Source organism: Castanea sativa, chromosome 5 (assembly GCF_040712315.1).
Source record: "Castanea sativa cultivar Marrone di Chiusa Pesio chromosome 5, ASM4071231v1".
NCBI classification, from domain to species: domain Eukaryota; kingdom Viridiplantae; phylum Streptophyta; class Magnoliopsida; order Fagales; family Fagaceae; genus Castanea; species Castanea sativa.
Window position 1 is genome coordinate 56,873,217 of NC_134017.1, and position 17,470 is coordinate 56,890,686.

General features: G+C 43.3%; 1 pseudogene; it reads right to left on the bottom strand.

The window, feature by feature from the left end:
- LOC142635461 (uncharacterized) overlaps nt 1-17,257 on the bottom strand; it is a 30,795-nt pseudogene extending 13,538 nt beyond the window's left edge.
- Nucleotides 17,258-17,470: the final 213 nt, after the last annotated feature.

The window sequence follows — 17,470 nt, forward strand, 5'->3', positions numbered from 1 at the left end:
GGGAAAAAAATCACTGTAAACTAGCTATCATAAATCATAATTAGCCACCAAACAAGTTATTTGACGCTTATTTTTCTGTAATTAACTCTATATGTTCCTGTGTTTCCACCAATCACTGCTTCGTATTGGACAATGCTTTCTTTGTATTAGACATTTCTTACTTTGTATCGAACAACTCTTGCTAAGTATTCGACAATTCTTGCTTGCATTTTTCTAACTCACTGTTGACCACCATATATCTTGCACCGCAAATGAGAAGAAAATGATGGAGTAGGAATGACAAATTTTCCCAATCAGTCTAACAAGGCCCGACATTGTCCCTAGAACTTGTTTAAAAAAATTCTCCTTATTGCTCTAAACCTCTTCATCAGCTAATTTTTCCTTTATTAAATTCTGCACAAATAACATAAACTTTAATTAAATAATTTATGCAAGTAATTAAAAAATATAAGTACAGTATATAAAAGAGTCTTATTTCTTCGTGCGGGTCATTCTTATAAAATTCCACATTTCCGATCTATTGTCTACTTTGCTTTTGCTGCACATAATAAATATATAATACACTAGAATTATTATATAATAATATAATATTAAATTATTGCATCCTCTTCCGAATAAGCAAATAAATTATTTGGATCCAGAATTGTAACTAGTTTTATTATTTCCTCTATCCTTCGTATTTTAATTAGACTTAGAGTCTGTTTGAATAGAATTTATTTGACTGAAATTGAAAACTGAAAACACTGTAGCAAAATAATTTTTAAATGTGTGAATAGTGCTATGGGACCCATTTTTAATGAAAAAATTGTTGAAAAGTGAAATTTGTGAGACTCGTGAATAGTGCACGAGTGCATTGTTCATTGCTGAAAAGTCAAAACATGCAACTGAAAAAAAAAAAAAAAAAAGCAAACGTGAATCCGCAAACGCGGATCCAAATAGATACTTACCCTAATAAATATTAATGAAAAAAATAGTATTTAACATTTAGAGGATTAACATTCACAACAAAGAGCTAGCATATCAAAATATATTTTTGTTTAAGATCGTTAACATTTAGTTCTATTAAGATCTATCTTCCAGTTATATTTTTCAAATAAATCACAAAAACATTCTCATTTGTTAGTGACAAATCCACGTGCTCTCTAATATTTGTGAGTTTGGTCTATTCTAAACATGAAGTCTATGGACAAAATCTCAATATTAATAAAAATTACATTGATATATATATATATATATATATATATATATATATATATAATATGAGCTTTGATGATTGTTGCATAGACAATGGAAGAGATTTCCGTATTAACTTTTTGTGGTAGCCACCATTGAAGAATGTAAAATAAAATAAAATAAAAACAAAAAATAAAACTCTCTCTAAATAAATTGTGTTTTGATATCATTGACAAAAAAGAGTAATTATTGTGGGAGGGGTAAGATTCGAGTACAAAATAGAGCCCCGTGGGCCCAGCCTAAGGAGATGGAAGGGCCTATTCCCTCATTAATTCTGACCCAATACATAGATGAGAGCCCAAAAATAAAGGCCAAAGAGACCGATTGCCCAAGGAGTCTGAAGAGCGAGCGCTCCCCGGGAAGCATTGAGCAAGCCACTTGGACCAAAAGACAAAATACCGAGGAAGGAGGTAGAGATGTTCAAGCAAAGAAGAAGGGAGATCTCCAGGTAAAGTACCCATCACCTCTATATTCAATGCACTGCACCAACTCAATTAACCGCATTAATGGTGGAATGACCCCTAAATAATACCCTCACAACTTGCAGCACATTCTACCACCTCTAGCAAAACCCTGATTGGACAATCATCTAAAGAAAGATCAGTGGCTGTACAGGTAAAGGACTAGGATGCAATTCAAATAGCTATACAAAGAAAGGAAACACCTCCAAACAGAGAGAGGAAAAAACATGAAAGGAGAAACATACTCTTTGTAACGCTACGTTGTAACCAAGACTTAAACATTATATGAATTAGCGCTCCTTGGACTAACCCGAGGAAGCATTAATATCAAAATCTTCTTCTCTCTTATTAGTTACTTGATGTTTTTCCATTAACTTAATAGCTAAACAATATAGGCACACTAAGGTTGACCTCGGAAACTCTTTCTCTACAAATTAATTGTACTAGGTCGTTATATATTAACTCTCCATCTAACTTGAGTAAAAAATGATTTTTGCCGACTTACAATTATAATGAGGTGGCTCTATTTGTGGAGGAGAGAGAGAGTAGCCTATTCTTCAATGAACAATTTTGACATATTGGGTAAACAATAGGGTCAAAAAATGGTAACCATACCAAATTTTCATATTTAAATATAAGAATGAACATAATTATGTTTACGTTTATGTTTAGTTAGTTTTTTTTATTATCTATATATTGTATTCAAAATAAATGGTTCTTAATTTGCTATATACGTAACCCTTTAGTATTTTTTAAATGTTATACGAAGAGTAAACATATGTTAGAATTTATTATGCATCTTATGAAAAAAAAAATTATAACAAGAAATAATTCAAGAATCAACTTAATTTATGGGCCTTGGATAACCCCATAATTTTATTGGAAAGAATCTCGAAATTAACCTTGTAAGCTACCACTGTAGAAGTTTGCTTGAGACAAAAAAAACTTATAATTCCCCAACATACACTTAATTTAATACACATTTCTTACACCCCTCCTCCCCCCCCCCCCCTCTCAACAAAATAAATAAATAAATAAACAATACAACTTTGTGTTGTGGGGGGTAAAAAGATCATGATGGGAACATGGGCCTTTTGGGCCGTGTTAAGGAGGGCCGACCTGACCCTGGGTTTAGAAGTTGTTAATACTATGGGTCGGCCCATGCGCCGAGGATCCGAGGACCCAGCCGAGGGTGAACTTACCCTCGGGTGAGCACCGAAGAACTCGGGATTTCATAGTAAAGGTTAGGGGATGGCACAGTTAAGGCCAATGGTTAAAAGGGGGAAACCCTAGAATGCCCCAGAAGCACCGGTGTTGAAGAAATGTCAAAGATAAAGGCTGCTACCTCCACATTAAAGACCCTGCACCTACCACCCTGGCCGCATTAATGGGGAGGTGACACTTGAACAGTGGAAGGGAAACTTCTAGTTACTGTTCAAAGGCACTAAGAAAAGAAATATCTAGGCTAAGGGAGGAGTTGGGGCAACACGTGTAGAAAGTATTAAAAAGAAGAGTATTTAAGGGAGGACCTAGAACAGAAAGAAGGGGGACTTTTTGTAACCTAACAAGAAAAAAAGACAAAGAGAGAGAGATAATATAAGAACAGCTCTCGGCTTACGTCCGAGGAGACCTATTTGCATTACTCCTTGCTGTTTCCAAATACTGGCAATCTTTAGTTTGTCATTTAATCTTCACTCACTTCTAACCTGGGTTTTAAGCCCACTCTCTACAAATTTTTATTGTTTAAGGCTCATTGGGCCTGAGCCCATAACTGTTCTTGGGTCCAGGTGCAATTGTGCACTTACAATTGGCGCCGTCTGTGGGAACCTAGTCTAGAAGTAGTAGGGATATTATGGCAGGCTTAGGCTCTCACCATGCAGAGTCACAAGGATCACAACCGGAAGATCATTTCGAACGTCTTGAACATCTTAGGGATCGTGAGGGAAGCGTCCATACAGAATACCCAGGGGCTAGCCATACTCAAGGAGGGGGTAGCACTACCCACGATGAGGGCTCTAAATCCATTCAGAAGGAAATTAATCGTTTGAAGAGGAAGTTACGCCGTGCTAAACGTAAGGTTTCCCCGTCCTCATCTAGTTCTTCCTCAGAGAAGGATAGGGGAGTTGGCTACAGTTCAAGGTCATATTCCCCCACTAGCGCAACATCCTTCGGCGAGGAGGACGACCAATCAACTCGCAGACGTAAGAAGCTTCGTTCTAGGGGCTTAGGCAACGATACCATGAGTAGGGCGTTGCACCAACTCTCTAAATCTCCGTTTTCACGGAGGATTGAGAGGGGGAGGCTTCCCAGGAGGTTCACCCAGCCCACCTTTACCATCTATAATGGCCGGACTGATCCGGTGGAACACGTGAGTCACTTCAACCAAAGGATGGCAGTGCACTCTCATAACGAGACTTTGATGTGTAAAGTCTTCCCCTCCAGCTTGGGACCTGTGGCTATGAGATGGTTTAACGGTCTCAAATCGGGGTCTGTGGGCTCGTTTGGGGAGTTAACTAGGGCATTTGCTTCGCGGTTCATCACGTGTAGCAGAGTCCCTCGGCCATTGGATTCGTTGCTATCCATGGTCATGAAGGAAGGGGAGACACTGAAAGCATACTCCGACAGATACTGGGAGATGTTTAATGAAATAGATGGCGACTTTGATGAGGTGGCGCTTAATACCTTTAAGGTAGGCCTCCCTACTGATCACGATCTAAGAAAGTCTTTGACGAAAAAGCCCGTCCGCAGCGTACGCCGTCTTATGGATCGTATTGATGAATATAAAAGGGTAGAGGAAGACCAGCAGCAAGGAAAAGGAAAGGAGAAGGTTATCCCGCAGGAGAGAAGGGATTTCAGGTCGGACAGATATCACAACAACAAGCCGAGGAGGGATTACTTCGGACAATCCGGCTCGGCAGCACCCCAGGCTGTAAATACTGTGTTCCGAGAACCAGTGCATCAGTTATTAGAAAAAGTTCGTAAAGAGCCCTTTTTCAGATGGCCCGGCAAGATGGCAGGGGACCCTGCGAGAAGAAATCAAAACCTTTTCTGTCAGTACCATCAGGATGTGGGCCATACTACTGAGAACTGTCGGACCCTGTGGAACCATCTGGAGCAGCTCGTCGGCGAGGGAAAGTTAAAGCAGCACTTGTGTCAGCCCACTGGGCAAGTAAGTCAAGTTGGTTCAAACAACCAGAGGAACAGTTCATCTCGGCCAGCATTGGGAACAATTAATGTTATCTTCGCTGCACCTGGTAGGACCGGTTCAGGTCCCACTAGGATTATGGCAGTTTCTCATCCGCAGGCCGAGGATGTAGGTAGCAGGCCGAAGAGATTAAAGAGCACTTTACCTGTCTTGGGTTTCTCCGAGGAGGATAAAGTAGGGACTATCCAGCCCCATGACGATGCTCTTGTGGTTACCCTTAGGATAGGGAATTATGATGTGAGAAGGGTGATGATAGATCAAGGCAGCGGTGCAGATATCATGTACCCTGATCTATTTAAAGGACTGAGGTTGGAGTTGGAAGATTTAACTCCTTATGATTCTCCACTTATAAGCTTTGAAGGAAGGGCCGTTGTGCCGAAGGGGCAGATCCGTTTACCCGTTCAAACCGGCTCAGAAACGGTTGAGGTAGATTTCATTGTGGTTGACGCGTACTCTCCATATACAGCCATCCTCGCCAGGCCATGGCTGCACGCTTTGGGAGCTGTCTCTTCTACCTTACATGTTAAAGTAAAATTCCACTGGGGAGCATGTTGAGGAAATCCTCGGCAGCCTGTGTAGTTGCTAGGCAATGCATATCGGCTGCGGTGCTTCGTCAGTCAGAAATGGAGTCATCAACCTTGCCCATCCAGGAGTCATAGCAATTAACAGCTCCGGAGGCACCTGGAGCGATGATAGAAGATGAGGCTGTTTGTGAGGAGTTAGAGAAGTTTGTAATAACCGATGATCCAGAGAGATTCTTCCAAGTTGGCATACGATTGCCACACCAAGAGAAGATGGATTTGTTGAAATTTCTGAAGGATAATTTAGATGTCTTTGCATGGAACCCCTATGAGGCTCCAGGTGTAGATCCGAACTTTATTTGTCATCATTTAAATGTCAATCCGGCCATTGTTCCGAGGAGGCAGCCACCTCGGCGATCTTCCCGAGAACATTCTGAGGCTGTGAAGGAAGAGGTTCTTAAACTCAAAAGGGCGGGGGCTATCAAAGAAGTTTTCTACCCTGAATGGTTGGCTCATACTGTTGTCGTTAAGAAGAAGAACGGCAAGTGGAGAGTATGTGTGGACTTTACTGATCTGAACAAGGCATGTCCTAAAGATTCGTTCCCAATGCCACGGATTAATCAACTGGTAGATGCTACTGTCGGACATCCTCGGATGAGTTTTTTGGATGCCTTCCAGGGTTACCATCAAATTCCCTTGGCGTTAGAAGATCAGGAGAAGACTGCTTTCATTACACCAACCGGGAACTATCATTATAAGGTCATGCCATTTGGGTTAAAAAATGCGGGGGCTACTTACCAAAGAATGATGACCCGAATGTTTGAGCAAAGAATCGGGGAAAAATATAGAAGTATACGTGGATGATATGGTGGTGAAGAGTAAGACGGTACCTTCGCACATGACAGATTTGGCCGACACCTTCCAGATGCTGAGGAAGTATAAGTTGCGCCTTAACGCCTCCAAGTGTTCTTTTGGCGTGGGATCTAGAAAGTTCCTAGGATATATGATCACTCATAGGGGCATAGAGGTGAACCCAGTGCAGGTTAAGGCTATTCAGAATTTGCAGCCGCCTCGGAACCCAAAAGAGATTCAAAAATTGACCGGAATGATTGCTGCGCTGAATAGATTTATTTCTCGGTCAGCTGACCGGTGCCGTCCTTTCTTTCAGTTGTTGAACAAGTGGAAAGGGTTTCAATGGACCGAAGATTGTGAGTCAGCTTTCCAACAGCTTAAGCAATATCTTTCTCGCCCGCCCATCTTATCTCGTCCTGAGGTGGACGAGGTTTTATTCGCTTATTTGGCCGTGGCTGTTCATGCGGTGAGTTTAGTCCTTATAAGGAATGAAAATGGAGTGCAGAGACCAATTTACTACGTTAGTAAGTCCTTGAATGAGGCCGAGGTGCGCTATTTGCCCTTGGAAAAAGCGCTTCTGGCAGTAGTCCACGCCACGCGCAAACTTCCTCACTATTTTCAGTCTCATACTGTGGTTGTTTTGACCCAGTTGCCTCTCAAGGCTGTGTTGCGTAGTGCTGATTATTCTGGCAAGGTGGCAAAATGGGGAACCATTTTAGGAGCCTTTGATGTTAAATACAAGCCTCGCACTTCGGTGAAGGGGCAGGTCCTCGCTGATTTGGTGGCAGAGTTTACTGAACCATTGTTAGAAGAAACTTCAAAGGAAGCACACATGGGTGAAAAATCAGTTGGTGTGATCACAGCCGTATCGCCCTCGGCTTGGAAAGTTTATGTGGATGGGGCTGCTAATCATAAAGGGTCTGGGGTTGGACTTGTTCTAATGTCCCCTGAAGGGATTGTCTTTGAAAAATCTTTGAAATTGGCCTTCTCGGCTACTAATAATGAGGCTGAGTATGAAGTAGTCTTGGTAGGCATGCGAATGGTACATAAGATGGGTGGCAAGGAAATCCATGTGTTCTCGGACTCTCTGTTAGTGGTCGGCCAAGTCATGGGGACCATGGAGGCTAGAGACCCCAGAATGCAGGACTATTTGGCCCAGGTTAAACGTCAGCAAGCTGAATTCGACTCTTTTGCCTTAGCTCATGTCTCTAGGAGTGGAAACACTCATGCAGATTCCGTGGCTACATTGGCCACATCCTCGGCTCAAGGTCTACCAAGGGTTATTCTCGTTGAGGATCTGGTAGAACCTTCTCTTGTAACTGCTAATGCACCTCGCATCCATCTAATAAGGCCTGGTCCTAGCTGGATGGATTCGATCATATCTTTTCTTAAAAATGACATCCTTCCTGAAGACAAGGTCGAAGCAGAAAAGGTACGTCGAAAGGCGCCGCGTTTCTGGTTGTCCGAGGACCAGAAGTTATACAAACGATCCTTTTCAGGACCGTATTTGTTGTGTGTACACCCTGAATCAACAGAATCATTGCTGGAGGAATTGCATGAAGGAATTTGTGGGAGTCACACTGGGGGAAGGTCCTTAGCCCATAGAGCCCTGACTCAGGGTTATTGGTGGCCTAATATGCAGAGGGAGGCTCAGGACTATGCCAGAAAATGTGATCAATGTCAGAGATTCGCCCCTAATATCCACCAACCTGGAGGGGTTCTTAACCCTCTCTCCAGCCCTTGGCCTTTCGCGCAATGGGGCTTGGACATTGTAGGGCCATTTTCGAGAGCTGCTAGAAACAAAAGATGGCTGCTCGTAGGGACAGACTACTTCACGAAATGGGTTGAAGCTGAGCCCTTAGCCAATATCCGAGATGTTGATTCCAAGAAGTTTATATGGAAGAATATTGTTACTAGATTTGGTATACCGCATACACTTATCTCGGACAATGGCGTTCAATTTGACAGCAACGCCTTTAGGCAGTACTGTGGTGACATGGGCATCATAAATAGATACTCTACCCCAGCTTATCCTCGAGGAAATGGACAGGCCGAGGCCGTTAACAAGGTCATAGTCAACGGGCTCAAGAAGAGGTTGGATGATGCGAAAGGCAGATGGGTAGAAGAGCTCCCTCATGTCCTGTGGACGTATCGGACCACTCCGCGCAGGTCCACTGGAGAAACGCCATTCTCTATGACTTACGGAGCTGAGGCGGTGATACCATTGGAGTCTGGTTTTCCTACTCTAAAGACAAGTTCTTTTAGTCCAGAGAATAACGAGGAACTTCTAGAGAGAGATCTTGATTTACTTGAAGAACGGCGTGAGGCAGCTATGGTCCAAATGGCTTATTATCAGCAGAAGCTAAAACAAGGACATGATGCCCACGTGAAGCTAAGGCCACTTGCGCCTGGTGATCTTGTATTAAGGAAAGTTGTAGGCACTTCTAAGAACCCAGCATGGGGTAAGCTAGGACCTAACTGGGAAGGCCCCTATCGCATTGTTTCAATAGCAGGCATAGGGTCGTATAGGCTAGCTGACCTGGATGAACGAGTTGTACCACGTCCATGGAATGTAAATAATCTTAGAAGGTATTATTATTAATCAAATAAGCTTTTGTCAATTAATGTTTCAAAGTTATGGCTAGCTCTCGTATTTGAAGTTACAATTTTTAAGAATCAAACAGAAACTTGGTTAAGTGTAGTCCTCGGACCACAAACCTTGTGGAAATTGATGTCTTGTCATTTGTTAAACAGAACCTTAGTTATGCCGGGTCTTCGGACCTCCTACTTTGGGAAAATTAACATTTGAAGTTACAATTTTTAAAAAATCAAACAGAAACTTGGTTAAGTGTAGTCCTCGGACCACAAACCTTGTGAAAATTGATGTCTTGTCATTTGTTAAACAGAACCTTAGTTATGCCGGGTCTTCGGACCTCCTACTTTGGGAAAATTAACATTTGAAGTTACAATTTTTAAGAATCAAACAGAAACTTGGTTAAGTGTAGTCCTCGGACCACAAACCTTGTGGAAATTGATGTCTTGTCATTTGTTAAACAGAACCTTAGTTATGCCGGGTCTTCGGACCTCCTACTTTGGGAAAATTAACATTTGAAGTTACAATTTTTAAGAATCAAACAGAAACTTGGTTAAGTGTAGTCCTCGGACCACAAACCTTGTGGAAATTGATGTCTTGTCATTTGTTAAACAGAACCTTAGTTATGCCGGGTCTTCGGACCTCCTACTTTGGGAAAATTAACATTTGAAGTTACAATTTTTAAGAATCAAACAGAAACTTGGTTAAGTGTAGTCCTCGGACCACAAACCTTGTGGAAATTGATGTCTTGTCATTTGTTAAACAGAACCTTAGTTATGCCGGGTCTTCGGACCTCCTACTTTGGGAAAATTAACATTTGAAGTTACAATTTTTAAGAATCAAACAGAAACTTGGTTAAGTGCAGTCCTCGGACCACAAACCTTGTGGAAATTGATGTCTTGTCATTTGTTAAACAGAACCTTAGTTATGCCGGGTCTTCGGACCTCCTGCTTTGGGAAAATTAACATTTGAAGTTACAATTTTTAAGAATCAAACAGAAACTTGGTTAAGTGCAGTCCTCGGACCACAAACCTTGTGGAAATTGATGTCTTATCGTTTACAGTTACAATCTTGAAGAATCAAACGAAAGATTGCTTAAGATTTATCTTCGGACTATGACTTTGATTTAACTTAACTTCTGATTGTGTCTGGATGTTAATACGTTACTGTTTATTAAACTTGGACCTTAAGTTTTATATCTCCAAGTGTTAAGCAATTTTGTGTAAGGAATGGTCCTCGAATCTTACATCCTACTAGAAACAGTGTTATGCATTGTAAGGGCTTAATCATTATATGAAGTCCTTTTTCCTTTTTAATCAAGGCATTGTTCAAACGTATTAACTATGTCACCTTATATTAAATCTTTAGTAATAAACGCATGATTATGTGGAAGTTATGATTGTGCAATCCTTGGAGTTAGATTTTTATACTCTGAGAAACTTTTGATATGACTTAATGGGAAACTTTTGTGATAAGTACAAAAAAAAGAGTAAAGTAGAAACAGAGACAATCCAAGTGAAAAGTAAACGAAATCGTTCTTCATTAATCAATTGAGTATGCATTACATATAATTCAAAAAAAAAATGGAAAAAGAGAAGCCCTAAGCTAAGTCCTAAGCTGTTGGAGGAGGATCTTGCTGAGAGGTACTAGTGCCCTCGGTCTTTCTCAACTCAAGCTCAAAAGGAGTCATAATCTGCTTTCCTTTATCCACTGTCATTGTTGAAAGGACGATGGGTTCCACTGTCTGGCTCAAGTCCTTCTCTGCATTCACTCCTCCTTCCTTCTCTTTATTGGAACCAGAAGGTTCTGTAGGATCGGGAATTTGCTGTGGGACCATCGGAGGTAAAGCAGGAAGAGTCGTCTCAGGGGTAGGAGCAGCAACAGGAGCCTCTTCAATCTCCTGTATTTCTAGGGGAAGCCAAACGTTCTCGGACTTCCTCAAATCCGAAGATTGGGGAACTCCTGCTACGTTTAAAGCTTCCCCCCATACTTTTTGACAGTATTCGCGGCATAAAGCCGCGAACTCCTCTGTCAGCTGCTCCTCGGTGGTTGCTACCCCTTCATCGAAACTGGCCTGCTTGGCAGCTTGAAGAGAGAGTTGGAAGGAGCTGGCTTCTTCCTTCATCAGCGCCAGTTGCTTCTTCAGATCCGAGCACTCCCTTTGAGCTTGGGAGAGCTCTTCATCTCTTTCACGAAGGAGCTTGCGCTGTCCTTCTATCTGGGTCTTCATAGTCTTCAAGTTTGACTCGACCCCATTTTTCTCTCTCCTCAGCTCTGCTACCTCCGAGGTCAGCTTCTCATTCTCGGCAAGGGCTGTGCCCAAGGACTTCTCAGTCTCCAACCTTATTTCGAGCTCAGTTCTGGCTACTTTCCGAGTGTCTTCAATAAGCTTTTCAGCTACAAAGACCTCCTGAATAGCCTGTAACAAAGTACGATGGAGTTAACAGCTATAAATATTATTAAAAGTGGAATCTTCCTAAAAAAGGAGAAAAACTTACCAGCGCTAAGTCTCTTTTTAGAGAGAGAAATAGTTGTGGCTGGCCCATCTTCTCCAAGGTCTCCATGTCCTTGGGCAGCAGAAGAGGACGTTCCAAGACCTCGGCCAGGTGGTGGGCGTGGCCTTGTTGAACCGCCCTTATACTGGACTGGCAGGAGATAGGAGCGCCGTCCAGCCTTAGATCGGGGGACCAAGTGGTCGGTGCTCGGCGCACTATAGCCTCATCCCTGATTTCCCCGAGTTCAACTGAACGGGCTCTGCCCTTGCCCTTGTCCGGCTTCTGCTGCTGGGCCGGTGGGAGTTGTTGGCGTGGTTTCTTGGGGTCTTTATTAGTCGTCCCATCATTATCCCCCTTCCTCTTCTTCTTGGGATCCTCGGCTAGCAGTTTGGGCTCAGCTGGAGGAGGAGGAGGAGGTAAAGCTGGGGGAACTTGGGACGTCCCCGTTTTCTTCTTCTCTGCAACTTTGGCAGCCCTGTTGGTGAGGAGACCCTCCATTCGTCCCATGTCTTCTCCTACGTCGTCTTCGGGAAGGGCAACCACAAACCCAGCAATTCCAGAGGTCTCGGTGGCTTCTTCTTCCTCGTCGGAAAGTACCACAAACTGGTTCCCGCGAGGTCTCTCGGTGTCTTCGAGGTGGAATTGGTCTATCTCGTCGTCAAGTGTGTGTGAAGAAGACACCTGCTCTTCTGGAACGACAGTTGTTTGTGAGTGCACGGCGAGTGGGACTGCTGCTATCGGCCGGTTGTACAAAATAGTGTTAGGAGCGTCCGGGAGGTCACGGTCGTCCAAAAAATGGCGCCGAGCTTCGTTGATCCTCTTCCGTCTTCGGTCGCCTGCAATAATGGCGTCCTCTATCTCTTGGAAGTCTTTGGAAAAGGGAGTGTATCCGAGGATGAGGTGAGCAGCCCGGAGTTGTAAGTCTTCGCTAACGAACACCTCGGAGCGAAGTACTCGGTTTAGATCGGCAACGTTACAGTGACTCAAACGAGGACGCACGTGCTGCTTATCTGCAAAAAAGACGTCAAAACAAACAAACCTGATTAGATTCACACAAATATTTAACAAGTTTAAGTAAATACAAATACGCATTTTTGTGTGTGTGTTAGGAGAAGTTGTGTTGTGGGGAGATTAATCCTACGGCGTCGCACCTGGATCTCTCCACTGAACTGGGCAGTGGAAGCCATCGTGCCAGTTCCCAGACACGATCAAGTAGTCGTCCTTCATGCCTTTGTTTGATTTGGGCAGACAGGAGATTAGCCTAACGGTGCTGGACCGAGATTTCATGTAATAACCTACCTTAGAGAGTTTGTGGGACTCATATAGGAACACGACATCGTGCCATGTGAGGTTTAAACCCATCTGCTCGTTTAGAGCATCTACACTACCTAGAACTCTAAAAACGTTTGGAAGGCATTGGTCGGGGCACAACCGGTGGTTGCGAAGATACTCCCTCATTACGGGTTTCATTGGAAGGGTCATCCCACCCTCTATGAAGGCTATCATAGGGATGATAACCTCTTCCTCTTTCCTAGAACCGGCCACGGCTGTTGCCGGGCAGTATTCTAGCCCTACGTCACTGGGAATATGGTATTTAGCTCTAAAGCCCTCCATCCCAGCGGCGGTATCAACTAGACACTTGAATTTTCCCATTACAGAAAGACGATTGACTAAACTTTAAAAGGGAGAGTGTTTGTATTGGTAGCCGAGGACAAATATCGAGGAGAAAAGGTTAAGAATAGGAGCAAGAACTTACAAGGTTGAAGGTGTGCAAATCTCCACGGTTTTCTGCAAAGTAAGGTATGATGGCTGATGTCTTGATGGGATTACCCCCTGAGGAATTAAATGAAGGCGCGGGTTCCCGAAGCGTCACGACGTGCGAAAAGGCGGCCTCGAAATTATGTCTGTCCCGCCTAAAATTTCGTGGAGTAATGAGAACCGTTGGATGCCCATCTCACCGTTGAACGTGGGAGACAAAGAGTAACTTACAGTAATAAATGCGCGCGTTTTCGAAAATAAAACCGCCAAGTGTCATCTTCTGGGACGCGAAACAATTTCCACACGTGCCATCACTTATAAAGTGTGTAGAGCAGGTTCTCGTCGGATCAAAACCCTATTTTTCTCCTCGGACGTTGAAAATTAGAGTTTTGAGGGGCTATTGTGGGGGGGTAAAAAGATCCTGATGGGAACATGGGCCTTTTGGGCCGTGTTAAGGAGGGCCGACCTGACCCTGGGTTTAGAAGTTGTTAATACTATGGGTCGGCCCATGCGCCGAGGATCCGAGGACCCAGCCGAGGGTGAACTTACCCTCGGGTGAGCACCGAAGAACTCGGGATTTCATAGTAAAGGTTAGGGGATGGCACAGTTAAGGCCAATGGTTAAAAGGGGGAAACCCTAGAATGCCCCAGAAGCACCGGTGTTGAAGAAATGTCAAAGATAAAGGCTGCTACCTCCACATTAAAGACCCTGCACCTACCACCCTGGCCGCATTAATGGGGAGGTGACACTTGAACAGTGGAAGGGAAACTTCTAGTTACTGTTCAAAGGCACTAAGAAAAGAAATATCTAGGCTAAGGGAGGAGTTGGGGCAACACGTGTAGAAAGTATTAAAAAGAAGAGTATTTAAGGGAGGACCTAGAACAGAAAGAAGGAGGACTTTTTGTAACCTAACAAGAAAAAAGACAAAGAGAGAGAGATAATATAAGAACAGCTCTCGGCTTACGTCCGAGGAGACCTATTTGCATTACTCCTTGCTGTTTCCAAATACTGGCAATCTTTAGTTTGTCATTTAATCTTCACTCACTTCTAACCTGGGTTTCAAGCCCACTCTCTACAAATTTTTATTGTTTAAGGCTCATTGGGCCTGAGCCCATAACTATTCTTGGGTCCAGGTGCAATTGTGCACTTACAATTGGCGCCGTCTGTGGGAACCTAGTCTAGAAGTAGTAGGGATATTATGGCAGGCTTAGGCTCTCACCATGCAGAGTCACAAGGATCACAACCGGAAGATCATTTCGAACGTCTTGAACATTCTTATAGCGTTTGATGACTTTTATATTCAATGAGCCATTTTAAAAAGGACTTTGATTTTTTTATAATAATAATAATAACTAGCCTCATCACACGCACTTCGCGCGTGTGATGAAACTTTTTTTTAGTGGTCCTATTTTGTAGAAAAAAACTATATTTAATTATTTTATTTATATATATATAATTTTTATTTTAAAAATCTAATTTATAAGTGAATAAATCAATTTTAAAATTAATAAGAGAGTGGTCCTATTTTTTTAGGCAATGTTTTAATGGGAGTTAGAATTGCATTTTTACCAGATTGTCCTTTAGTTTTGTCTCTACTTAAACATAGGATTATAAGGACATTTTTGAACTAAAAAATGAGGAATCCAAACAAGAGAAACCCTTAAATTGTAGTATAGATAATAATAATAATAATAATAATAATAATTATTATTATTATTATTATTATTATTATTATTATTATTATTATTATTGTAAGTGAACAATTGCACCTGGACCCAAAAACAATTATGGGCTCAGGCCCAATGAGCCTTAAACAATGAAATTTGTAGAGTGTGGGTTTGAAATCTAATTTAGAGGTACTGGGAACTTGATAACAGGCTAAGGTGTGAAGATACTTGTAAATAGTAGATGATAATTGCAAAGAGACCTCCTCGGACGTAAGCCGAGGACCACTTCTGTATTATTTCTCTTTCTTTCTTAAAGGTTACAATTCTTAATTTCTTTCTTGGTAACTGACTAATCTCCTTTTCTTTGGTCTTCACCCCCTTTAAATACTTCTTCCCTTGGTGCTTTATCCACGTGTTGCTCAAATCTCCTCCCCCCAGATATTTCTTCTCTTAGTACTTTAAATAGTAACCAGAAGTTTCGGTTTTACTGTTCAGGGGTCACTTCCCCATTAATACGGCCAGGGAGGTAGGTGCAGAGTCTTTAATGTGGAGGTGGCAACCTTTGCCTAAGATATTTTTCTAACACCGGTGCATCTAAAAGGTTCAGGGATTCCCCCTTTTAACCAACAGTCTTTCCGGAACTTTGCCTTGACCTTTATAGTGAATCTCCGAGTTCTCTTGGGTCTATCCGAGGAGAAACTCACCCTCGGATGTATCCTCGGACCCTCGGCGTATGGGCCGATTTGCAGTACTAACAGGTTCTTAATTTAAGAACAGGTCGGCCTTCCTTGTTAGAATCCAAAGGCCCAAATGCCTGCTTGGGTCCTTTTACTCCCCACAATAGCCCCTCAAAACTCTATTTTTCAGCATCCGAGGAGAAAAATAGGGTTTTGATCCAACGAGAACTTACCCCATACGTTTTGTAAATAACCCCACGTGTGGAGATCGTTTCGTGTTCCAGAGGATGCCATTTGGCGGTTTCAATTTCAAAAACGCGCGCATTTATGACCGTAAGTTACACCTTGTTCCCCACATTCAACGGTGAGATGAGCATCCAACGGCCCTTGTTACCCCCTGAAAATTTGGGCGGGACGGATGCAATTTCGAGGCCGCTTCCCGCACGTCGTAACGCTTTGGAAACATGCGCCTTCATTTATTTCTTCAGAGGCTAATCACATCAAAACATTAGTAGTTGCCTTTTCTCTACAAAAATCCGTAGAAACTCGCACAACTTCAAACTCGTAAGTTCCTACTTTTTCTTTAATCCATTCTCCTCGGATCCTGTCCTCGGCTCCCACCTTAACCATTCTCCCTCTTAAAACTCAGTCTTTCGTTCCTTTCTTATGGGTAAATTCAAGTGTTTAGTTGACACCGCCACTGGGATGGAAGGTTTTAGAGCCAAATACCACATTCCCAACGACGTAGGTTTAAGATACTGTCTGGCGGAAGCCGTGGCTGGGTCTAGGAAAACGGGAGAGGTTATCATCCCCATGATTGCCTTCATAGAAGGTGGGATGACCCTCCCTATGAGAAGCGTGACTAGGGAATACCTCCGCAACCACCGGTTGTGTCCTGACCAGTGTGCTCCTAACGTCTTTAGAGTCTTAGGAAGCATCAACGCTCTAAACGAGCAGATGGGTCTAAACCTTACTTGGCATGACGTCGTTTTTATGTACGAATGCCACAAACTTACTAGGGTAGGCTATTATATCAAATCCCACTCTAGCGTAGTTAGGTTAATTTCCTGTCTGCCCAAGTCCAATAAAGGCATGAAGGACGACTACCTCATCGCATCAGGCAACTGGCACGACGGCCCCCACTGCCCAGTCGAATGGGGAGATCTAGGTGTGACTCCTTCCCACGCCATAACTCCATCTAAACATCTTAGAATGTCATTTGCATTTACAAACCGTTTGACTTTGATTTATCACGTGTCTTACAAATCTGACCATGTTTGTCTGTCTTGGTGTCTTCCCTTGCAGATAAACAATACGTGCGCCCGCGCTTGAGCCACTGCAACGTTGCGGATTTGAACCAAGTGCTACGCTCAGAAGTTTTCGTGAGTGAAGACTTGCAACTTAGAGCAGCTCACTTGATATTAGGGTACGACCCTATATCCTCGGACTTCTAGGAAATCAAGAACGCAATCGTTGCAGGTGACCGGAGGCGTAGGAGGATCCACGTAGCCAGACCGCACTTCTTAGCCGACCACGACATTCCTTACGACCCCCACACCATACTGTACACATAACCCATCGTGGCAATCCCTCTCGCCACGCACTCTCAGGCAACTGTTGTCCCAGAGGAGCAAGTGTCTTTGTCGAACACGTTGGACGAGGAGATAAACAAGTTTCAACTTGAGGACGTCCAAAGACCTTGTGGAAACCCATTTGTCGTCCTTTTCGACGAGGAAGAGGAACCCGCCGAGACCTCTGGGATAGCTGGCCTAGTGATAGCACGTCCAGACGACATCTCTATTGAAGAAGATATGGACGTGCTTAAGGGCCTCCTGACCACGAGAGGCGAGAAAGTCGCCAAGAAGGGAGCGAGGGGATCTTAAGCTCCCCCAGCCTTGCCACCACCCCTTCCTCCAGCCGACCCCAAGCTTCCTGCTGACGATCCGAAGAAGAAAAGGAAGGTGGAGGCCGAGGGGATTGGTGGCGAGAAGCAAAAAAAGTTGAAACA